The 11,038-nt window shown below is 44.1% G+C and overlaps 1 long non-coding RNA gene across 1 annotated transcript; it reads left to right on the forward strand.

Annotated features, from left to right (window-relative positions):
* Window positions 1-1,116: 1,116 nt before the first annotated feature.
* Window positions 1,117-10,610, forward strand: LOC144097555 (uncharacterized). The gene is made up of 4 exons (XR_013307056.1): window positions 1,117-1,313; window positions 2,079-2,172; window positions 2,706-2,781; window positions 10,540-10,610. It is a non-coding gene; the product is annotated as an uncharacterized LOC144097555 (long non-coding RNA).
* Window positions 10,611-11,038: the final 428 nt, after the last annotated feature.

An 11,038-nucleotide genomic window follows, 5' to 3' on the forward strand; every position in this document is an offset into this window, starting at 1 on the left:
GCCGTGCAGGAAAAAGAACTGTAAGGGAAGAGCAGGGGTGAGGTGCATGAAATGAAATATTTTTCTTTGCCTTCAGAAGCAAAACTGCTTCGCTGAATTTCATAACGCTGGACGCTGATTCCCACATTTGTGGCCGACCCGTCCATTGTGTACACAACTTATGTCCACGTTTGTGTACATAGTTGTTTCAACTAAAATAAATCAAATTTCTTCGCAATTTTTTCTATGGATTGTTCAGAGGATGCTGAATAAAAATAGCAAAAAAAATCGGATGTTTTCAATTGTTTCTTGGGTCGGTAGTGAAGAGGTTAAGATCGTCCGCGACGCCATCGTCACCGTCCACGACGCACAGGCTGAGAACTTCAATTCCAGGACGTGCCAAAACAGCTCGTATTTATCGTAGCGATAAGAACTCGAAAACACGGCTGCTTCGATGCGCTAGTGGGCTCTTGCTTGTTAAACTACACGCGATCAGGATGCGGCGGGTGCTAGCCGCTGTTGCATATTAGCTAAAGTGAGACGCAAGTATCGACGTAGTTTCGCAACGCAGTTGATATCAGAGCAATCCGCTTGTACTGGTCACAGATTAAGCCGCTAAGTTTCATGATCTCCGGTGAGCGTGCCAGTGTCGCGCAAATTAATGCATCGCAGCTACTCTCCATCGTGCCAATTGCGTTCAACTTATCCACGATATTCGCCAGCTTGAGATATGGCGCTTTTCTTCGCTGTTTTTGTCGCAACTTAGTGATTTTATCTGGCATCAAACGAAATTGCATTCTGTCAACACCGTCGTCTGCTCCGTCGTCTGCTAGGGCATCCGGGTCACTTCAGGGGATCACAGGATCGCAGCTTCTACAAACGACATGCCAGAAAAAGTAACTGAGAGCGCTTTTGTATTCTTAAATAATCTAAAAATAATTTAAAATAAATGCAATGTCTTTGTTGTGAAGATAATATAAATATTCATGGCTTAAAAACAAGTTTTTTTGTCGGTTGCAATTTTTCACCGACACGAAAGCGCAGCCGTCGGCGCCATTGCAGCGCAATTAACCGACGCGTCGTGTTTTCTATTATTTGCCTCTTTGAGGCATTGCTTGAGTACGTGTACGGCGGACACGTGTGAAGAACTCATTCAATAGGAAGGTGAGCAGGAGTGTGTTTTGGAAGCCAACGACCAGGATTTCGGCCTGTCAACATTGGCGAGTTTCAACGGGTAAGCCATGAAGAAAGACAGTGCTGCGACGTCTTGTCATCTGTAAAGGGAACGAAGACTCCTGCGCCGTTTTACTAAGCCTGGATGAATCGCATGACCGGTGAGTCCCGCTCTGCGTTTCTTTGCTAATGATCTGTATTCACACGCGCTATTTGTATGCGGCTATATAGGGATGTGAGTGGAAGTAGTCAGCCTGCGGTTGCCGCAGCTGTAATGCGGCGCCAAAAAAGCAGGGCCTATATCCTGCATGACAAGTGTTGTTCTCATTGTCTTTATGTGCATTTAGTACTCGCGTGCCGTGGTAAATAAAAATGGCACCAGATATCACAACAGAGTTACGCTTTCGCTTGCTAGCGCTTCGACACTCGGTGCAAAAGCATGGATTTGCACTGCGTAGAAGACGATGAGCGAGAAGCGCCGCGCGGCGGAGCGCTCGCGCTAGGCCAGCTGCGATCAGACACCGCACTATTTTGCTCAGGGTTAGTACTTATAGGATTAGTGCTTGTGCCTTAATATACGTCATACTAAATTATTCTGAGACAGTGATCGCATGCGAGAGGCTAGTTCATATCCATCGCCTTGTCATTTGTAAACTTGTCTGTGCTTCCCTAGTGGAACAGGATTTGAGGCAGTGTTATGTCAAAGTTAGATCAATCTTGCGTCTCCTAAGCTGTAAACGTTGATGCTTCCTCTCCTTCTGAGCACTGCGGGCTGTCGGAGATGCAACTGCACACTTATTTAGGATTTCTACCTTTTTCCTATATCCCTCGCTTTTGCGGCCCGCATTCAAGTCGTTCGCCATTATCGATGGTTTTTTTGTTACTTATTTTCACTTTGTTATTTATTCTTGGTTGCGTGCAATCAGCTGTGGTGCCGGCGATTCTCTGAGCTCGGAACTCTTCCCAGGCATGGGATCCTACCCACAGACCTCCCTTCGCCGCACTCACGAGTGTTCTTTGGTATTTTTTTGTTTCTCTTGCCCTTACTTGCATTGCCAGTCGTCAAATTTGTGCAGGTTTTAATTGTATGCAGATTTGTTAAATGCGCTATCAATTTTTCTATGATGCTAAGCTGTGCTGTGAGATATCAAGCTTCTTGCTAGTTAAGGCATGCTTTTTTCCATGCTCTCTTCTCTTTTAACCAAGGCAGACTGGTTGCAACTTTCAATTTAATATCTAGACATTGGTGCAAGGCACCATGATAGGAATTAATGAAAACCTGTACATCCTATATTCAAATTGGTGTGCGGTATTTCAGCCAGCTCATCTTTCAGTGTGGTTATAACAGTCATTGTGACTCTTCTCAAAGAATGTATATGAGTGCATTACATAAAATATGTTCATTTCTTTTGTCATGGGCTAGCTCATTGGTTTTTATTTACTTATATTATGTCGAAGTTTAGTTTTTAAAGCAGTAGACGATTTCCTCTCTTGTCATTCGTGACATGGCTACAGCCACTGACAGCTGTTGCCCTGGATGTATTTATTTGCAGTTGCCAGCGGCCAGCATCTATTGGGCCATGCGTGCTTCCTGTCTTCGGTTGTGTCATCCCTCCTGATCCGTTCATGGTAGTTATTCTTTTTCAGTGGTGCATATCTTAGCTGCCTATTTAGAAAAAAAAATTTTTCAACATAGGCTTGCAGCTAGGTATGGAAATGCATGAAACTCTACATGCGCTTCAAGCAGTACCTGAGCTTATGATTACCGGAACTGTAGACTTGTACAAAATATAGTCGCTGATGTAGCTCTTGACGCAGCTGCTGTTAACATAAACGTGCGTTGACATTGCACACCTGTTGCCTGGTATGCATATGTGTTCTCGAAAAGGACCTATATGTTCGTTTATCCCTTTAAAAACATTGTGCTCTACAATGATGGTTTACCAGTATTTCTGATACAGAGACCAAATTGTCAGTCAGTAGTGTAACATTGCATGATGACACCAATCCTTGTATGGCATAGCATCCTTGCAATGCACTGGGCCAGCTGCTGTCAGCACAGCTTTGTTGCTGGTTTATTGCCATAGCATATGGTTATACTGCACAGTTTGTACCTCTACCTTCTTAAAGCTGCATACTTGAAAAATTTAAAATTTGTTGCAGGAAAATTCAAGGAAATGTAACAGTAACTGTCTCACATTTTGGTGGACACTTGAACCGTGATATAAGGGAGGGATATAGAAGGGAAGTAAAGAAGAGCTGCCCTAGCGGAGGGCTGATGCCCATGTTAGATGCCCCTCTTTAGTTAAACATACCTCGCAATTAACACATTTGGTGCAAAACAAACATGGGACTTGCACGCTCACAAGCACCCTCATGTCAGTAAAACAAAGTGCCAATGTTGCCGTACTTTGCAGCTTTGCTCTTAAAAGCGCAGCTGACTGCTGCTCAAAGTTGAGAGCAAAAATATGTCTACTTTTCCTTATGTGCAGTCTGCGGTGCTGGTGCCATTTTCAATCGTGATTGACATTGAGTCGCATGATGTGCAATCCGTTCCTGGAGTTAGTGATTTTGTCTGTCGTACCCCGCAGGGGGGCGCCTGCAGCTTGCAGGCGTCGCGACGGTGATTGGCGACACCGCGGGTTCCCGAGCATCCGCAGGGACATCCCCGCAAGGGGATGATGGTGAACTGTGCATCACCACGGACCCGAGCACCCACGCTTCGCCGTGCGTGGCATCGCCGTGTCCGGGGAAAAGGGGATCCTGGTGGTTGAGCCGATGCCGAGCGTTTGGACCCTTAAGGCCCCTTGGCAAAGGCAACACACCACTTTGGCCCCAGCTTCCTGCAGACGGCACCTCCGGCCTGACCCGACCGGGGGGAATCGGCAGTCGCCTTTTCCTATCCTCCTCTCCATCTTTCACTTTCCTATCTCTGTCTCACAACTCTCCTATATCCTACTCACTCCTTGGTTTTTCCTGTTTTCCTGGCGGCGAGGGTTAACCTTGTGTGACCAACTACCCTGAGTTGAGTCATATTTGGTTATAGTTGAGGTGTACAGCTGGCGTGGCCAGGACTTGCTTTCAAGTTCCTGTCCCGTCCCCTTGTTGGACTCCGTGGTGGGTGGCTGGCACCATGACCGAATAACTAAATTTTCTTTATGGCTCCCCCCCTTTCAAAACCTGATCGCTCTCTGAAAAGAGGGCGGAACGAAGCAACAGACTTTTTCCCGAAAAAGAAAACAACCTTTCCAAAGTTCCATGTCATACATAGTACAGTAGAAGGAAAACAGGCAAGAATACTATCACCCTTCCTTGTGTCAAAGTGCCTAACAGATGCACTAGGCCCCGGATATAAGCTATCGAAAATGGCCAGTGGCGACTTATTACTAGAAATCCGTGACCATACCCAAAACTCCAAGATTTCAGACATTCTCTCTATTGGAGACATCCCAGTCTCCATAACAGCCCACAGATCCCTCAATACCGTCCGTGGTGTCATCTCAGAAAACGACTTCATTCATCTAACAGAAAAAGAAATGCTAGAAGGTCTCAGCGACCAAAATGTCACAGATGTCTATCGAATTAAAATCCGCAAAGACAACAAAGAAATAGATACTAAACACCTGGTACTCACATTCAGCACAAGCACATTACCTGAAACCATCGAAGTCGGATACCTTAAAGTTAATGTCAGGCACTACATTCCTAACCCACGCAGATGCTTCAACTGTCAGAGATTCGGGCACGGCTCTCAGAGTTGCCGCGGCCGCAAAACCTGTGCGAAATGTGCTTCTAAGGACCACAATTCAGAGGAATGTGACGCAGCACTGCGCTGCGCAAATTGCGAAGGAGACCACGCTGCGTACTCCAGGGCGTGTCCGTCCTGGAAAAAGGAGAAAGAAATTATCACCATAAAGACCAAAAAAAACATTTCATTTAAAGAAGCCAGGAGGCGTTTTGCACTAAACAACACATTCTCGTTCACAGCGAAACCAAACTTCGCTGATGTGGTGCGCAGGGGCGTAGCACCACACAGCACTCCGGCACCTGCCAAGGCCACTTCCACCGAGCCTATGGCAGGGCCATCCACGCCCCAGGCAGGGTCAGCGAAAGCTGCCCTGCCATTTTCACAGCAGGGAGCGCCGGTCCATGGGTCGGCATCCCGCAGGACTTCCCCCCGTCAGGGGAGGCCTGAAACTAACACAACCGCGGCTGCGCGGTCCTCCAGCACCTCTGGCGAGGTGATGGATACAACTCCCAGTCCGCCCGCTTTGCAGCGGCGGAACAGCTCTCTTGAGCGAAAAAAAGACAGACCCCTCATAACGGGCCCTGAGCATAAGTAAACGCCTTAGCGTTCTCACCCCAAAAGTTAACATGGCTTTCTTAATTCAGTGGAATTGTAGAGGAATTATGCGGAACTACAGCGACGTAACACATATTTTAGGGTCAATGCTACCCACAGTTTTATGTCTTCAGGAGACCAATCTCGGTCCACAACATGTGCATATCCTTAAACATTATAACATTTTTAGACACGATCGCGAGCAGGCAAATCGACTCTCGGGAGGCGTCGCGATTGTCCTTCAAAGCGGCGTCCCTGCTCAAGAAATCAAACTTTACACAAAACTTGAGGCAGTTGCAGTTAGCGTCGTTACCTACAAAACAATAATAATTTGCTCTTTATATCTCCCCCCACACATCACATTAACAATACAAGGTTTAGAAGGCCTGATCAATGAATTGCCGGAGCCATATCTGGTAGTTGGCGATTTTAACGCTCACTCCCCGTTTTGGGGAAGCGAACGCTGTGACTCTAGGGGCAAAATTATCGAAGATTTTCTACTCTCGAATAATGTCTGTCTTTTAAACACAGGAAAGGCCACATATTGTTGCCCAAGCTCAGCAAAAATGAGCTTCCTTGATTTAGCTTTCACATCACCGTCTCTTTTTACCGATTTTAAATGGGATGTTTTAAATGATCCTCTGGGAAGTGATCACCTACCCACTGTCATCAGGCTCTCGTCTTCCACTCCAGTCATCCCCACAAGACCACGGCGCTGGAAATTTCACCTCGCCGACTGGTCACTTTTTACAGAAAGTGCCACTCTAGATAAAGAATTTTCTGAAGACCTCAGCATAGATGAAATTAATGAAAGATTTACTACATGCATAATATCTGCTGCAACCCTCGCTATACCACAAACAACAGGACTCGTACAGAAGAAACACAAAGTATGGTGGACAGAAGAATGCACATTTGCAAAAAAACAGCAAAATAAAGCATGGGGCACCTTGCGCCGGTACCCCACTGCAGAGAACTTACTCATTTTTAAAAGGGCCAAGGCGAGAGCGCGGTACGTGCGCAGGAATGCTGAGAAAACCTCCTGGCAGAAATATGTGTCCTCTATAAATAGTTCAATACCATCAAAGAAAATGTGGGACAAAGTTCGTAAATTCACTGGTGACCATACTTCCTTCACACTTCCGCTTTTGACAACACCCGGTAGACAAACATCGTTGGAAGAACAGGCCAATTTATTGGGCGAGCACTTTGCTGAAGTCTCAAGATCATCCCACTACACAAGCACATTCCAGAAACACAAAGCTATAGCTGAAAAACAAAAACTTCCATTCGGAGCAGGCATGCAGGAAGACTACAACCAGCCCATTACACTCCAGGAATTAAATAGAGTATTATCTTCCGGTAAAAAGACAGCACCAGGCCCAGACAATGTGCATTACAATATGCTTGCCCATCTCTCTGATACAGCCGTACAGGCACTGTTAAAATTCTTCAATAAAATATGGATGACTGGCAGAATACCTGAGGAGTGGAAGAAAGCAGTAATAGTACCTTTTTTGAAACCCGGAAAATCACCAACAAGTCCTGACAATTACAGACCAATAGCCCTCACCAGCTGCATTGCTAAATCTTTTGAAAGTGTAATAAATATTAGACTCACCTTTGTACTCGAATCTCGGCAACTATTAGATGTGCATCAATGTGGATTCAGAAAAGCATGCTCAACCACAGATCACCTTGTCCGCCTAGAGAACACCATACGGGAGGCGTTCATCCACAAACAGCAGTGTATCGGGGTCTTCTTCGACATGGAGAAGGCATACGATACCACGTGGAAGTTCGGTATCCTCCGCGACCTAGCAGAGCTAGGTATCCGAGGCAGGATGCTGAACTGCTTGAACGACTTCCTGGCTAACCGCACATTTAGGGTCCGCCTAGGAACAACTCTCTCCATGACTTTCACCCAAGGGAATGGCGTACCCCAAGGTTGCATTCTAAGCACGACACTCTTCGTAGTAAAAATGAATTCGTTAGCCAAAGTAATACCCAAGTCCATAATGTATTCGGTTTATGTAGATGACCTACAGATAGCATGCACCTCCTCCAGCATATCGTCCTGCGAGAGACAAATACAAATCACACTAAATAAACTAGCTGCTTGGGCAGAGATAAATGGGTTCAAGTTCTCTCCTCAAAAAACAGTAGCCGTTCTGTTCTCATTACGACGAGGCCTACAATTTAATCCCAACCTATACTTGAATCAAGCCACACTACCAATTAAACCAGAACATAAATTTTTAGGACTCACTTTTGACAAGAAACTCACATTTCTACCACACATTAACAACCTTAAAAAGAAAGCATCCCAAGCCCTCAATGTATTAAAGGTGCTCTCGCGAAAACGGTGGGGGTCCAATAGAACATGCCTATTACACATCTATCGCTCTCTGGTACGCTCCAAGCTGGACTATGGGTGCATAGTATACGGTTCAGCAAGAGCATCCTACTTGAAACGACTGGACCCTGTTCATAATCTTGGTCTGCGACTATCAACTGGAGCATATAGAACATCCCCGATAAACAGTCTTTACATTGAAGCTAATGAGCCTGCACTAGAGGATAGAAGAGTCACACTGACATGCGCTTATGTCCTAAAAACCCGTTCTCTTCCTAAACATCTCTGCCATCCCATTGTTACCAAGTGCCCATCCAAAAGATTATTCAACAATAAACCACAATCCATCCGGCCACTAATAATGCGCTTTGAAGATAAATGTGAAGAGTTAGGAGTACTGGATGCCCTGCCGAATATTGCACAAAAATATGAAAATTTACCACCATGGTACAACCTGCCTTCAGTGTGCGACTTCACACTGACACACTTACATAAAAAGGAAATGCCACATCAGCTCATACTACAAGAATTCTTTGAACTGCAAGAAAAATATGACACCTTCACTGAATTTTACACTGATGGGTCAAAAACTGAAAGTCATGTTGGATGTGCAGTAATTCAAGACAAAAATGAAAAAATGATACGACTGCCACAGTATGCATCGGTTTTTACTGCCGAGAGTTATGCAGTCTTTGTAGCCGTAGACCAAATAGTAAAAGAAAACATTAAAAATAGCGTCATTTACACCGATTCACTGAGTATGCTCAAAGCGCTGCACTGTAGAAACGCCGCTGAACCCATTATAGGAAACATCATACGTAACATAATTAAAATAAAAAAACAAAATCATAACATTATATTCTGCTGGGTGCCCAGCCATGTTGGAATTGTAGGTAATGAGAGAGCAGATGCATGCGCAGCACAAGCTCGAATTGATCAAATAAAACAAGATAACATACCACACAGGGATTTTTTGAAATTAGTGCACAGTAAACTCAGAATTAAGTGGCAGGCTGCATGGGAAGAACAGGCAAACAACAAACTGCATTCTATAAAACCCGTTTTAGGAGAATGGAAATCATGTAGACATCAAGAACGTTTTACTGAAGTTATTTTATGTCGGCTACGCATTGGGCACACACACCTTACACACAACTTTTTACTGACAAAACAAGACAAACCTCTCTGCGAAATGTGCGGCGATGTACTCACTGTAAACCACATTTTAATTTCATGTAGAAAACTGGAACAACTGAGAAAAAAATATTTTACAACACTCTACAATGAATACATCCCATTGCACCCCAAGTTGCTCTTAGGTGATCAAGCACTGGTTGATCTTTCAAGTATTTTTAAGTTTCTTAATGAAGCCAATGTTTTAAACAAACTTTAGTATAAAAAGTGTAACATTTAACAAGAACCTAACCTTGTGTTTGGCGCGTCATAGCCATAGTTGCTTTTGCGCCATTAAAATCAATATAACTAACTAACATTTTGTCTGTCGTGTGAATGTGCTGTTAAAATTAGTGCAGAACAATGGTTCTCCAGTTCATTTTAGGTAACTGTATCCTGTGCCACATGCTACCACCCTTTTTCTTCAAATTTCTTAATCTCATTTAGCCATCTGATTGCCACTCATTCATGCATTCACCTACTCTTGGAATCCTCCCAGTGTTTTAGTGTGGTATTGCTTATATATTCTCGGCATTACACATGCATTGCACTTCCTCTTTTTTTGATTTAGTCAAGATATCTCTGTTCCTGTTTCTTGCATAAGCATAAGAGGCGACTTAAGTGCACCATCTGGGCTTGTGATGCAATGTGTAGGGCCCTTCGTTTTTGGGTAAAACCTGGTTTCTCCCCGATGTTGCACCAATAAAGATTCTTAAAGATCAGGTTCAACGCAATTTCTGTGCAAATGGGCCTGTAAGAAAGTGTGGTTTGAAGGTGCTCAAAGCCGATGAACTGCTGGAGTTTTGTGGATGTCACATAATTTTTCTGACAGATTTTTAAACAATTCTAGTGGTTTTATTTCTCTTTTAATGTTTATTGTTTTCATGTGCTTATAATTTTTGGATAAATTGAAAAGTACATGTACTGACTGGTATTTCATTCCAATAATTATACCCATTAATATGAAGCTGTGTTGGAAGGTAGGTGTGCATTTAGTATGCGTGCTTTGAATTTCTGTGATTGTTTCTGCAATGAAAAATGGAGGACAGGTCTCTGCTGTGCGAGTTTTTTGCAATGGAGTGAAAGTAGATGGAGCAGAATTTGCTACAGTGTCACCCAGCCAAAGGTCTCCCACAGACCACTGAGCTTCTGAATACCTATGGCTTAAAGCTCGAAGCTCTGGTTGCCCTTTCCGAGGTTTTCTGCATTAACGAGTGCACGCCCAAGGGCTCAGAGCTAACAACCATTTGAAACCATAGAGCTATACACAGTAGTGCTGGGACCGTGCAGCAAGTCAGTGTGAATTAGGTTGCGATAAACGTGGTTTACTGTAGAAAGCTAGTGTGAAAAAATAGTTGCGCTCACAGAAACCACTGTTTTTTCTTAGTCGGTCATTGAAACAAAGCAATGCATGTAAAATTTGATATCTCACTGATCCCTCAATTTTTTTCCAGCTAAAGACCAAGAGTTGCATGGAAGTGGTGCAAGCCACCAAGTTGTGTGTGATTTTTTCCAGGGACCTGGAGCAGGCTGGGAAATTAGCGGATGGCCAGTGGTATTCACTCAGTAAGGCAAGCTTTTTCTGTAAGTAGTCTTTGGCATGACATTGCTTAGGGATGCATGCACTAATCTGACTACTCTACACCCGCCCATGTTTCAAGAACAATGAAGTACAGGAAAAAAATTGATTGCCGAAAAAAAATTTCCGCTTCTGTTATGCTTTTTCAGGAAAGTATTTGCCATTTAAAGGGCTGTGAAAACCTTAAAAATTATTATGTGCTTGTGGCTTTTTTTTACAATTTCTCCTTCCACGTCTATGTCGGTCTGACCTTGTAGCTTGTCTGCATGAGATTGGTTGCTACCTACAGTTCGCTTTTTTGTTGCTCCTTTATTGCCTGTCACATTATTTTGCGTGGAAGTGTCATGCAGTTTGGGAAGTAATCCGATCTTATTTCTGCATTGGCCTGAAGTGCAAGATTTTGCATGTGGGGCAGGTTTATGGTGTCCTTTTGTTT

The sequence above is a fragment of the Amblyomma americanum genome, chromosome 7, assembly GCF_052857255.1.
Source record: "Amblyomma americanum isolate KBUSLIRL-KWMA chromosome 7, ASM5285725v1, whole genome shotgun sequence".
NCBI classification, from domain to species: Eukaryota; Metazoa; Arthropoda; class Arachnida; order Ixodida; family Ixodidae; genus Amblyomma; species Amblyomma americanum.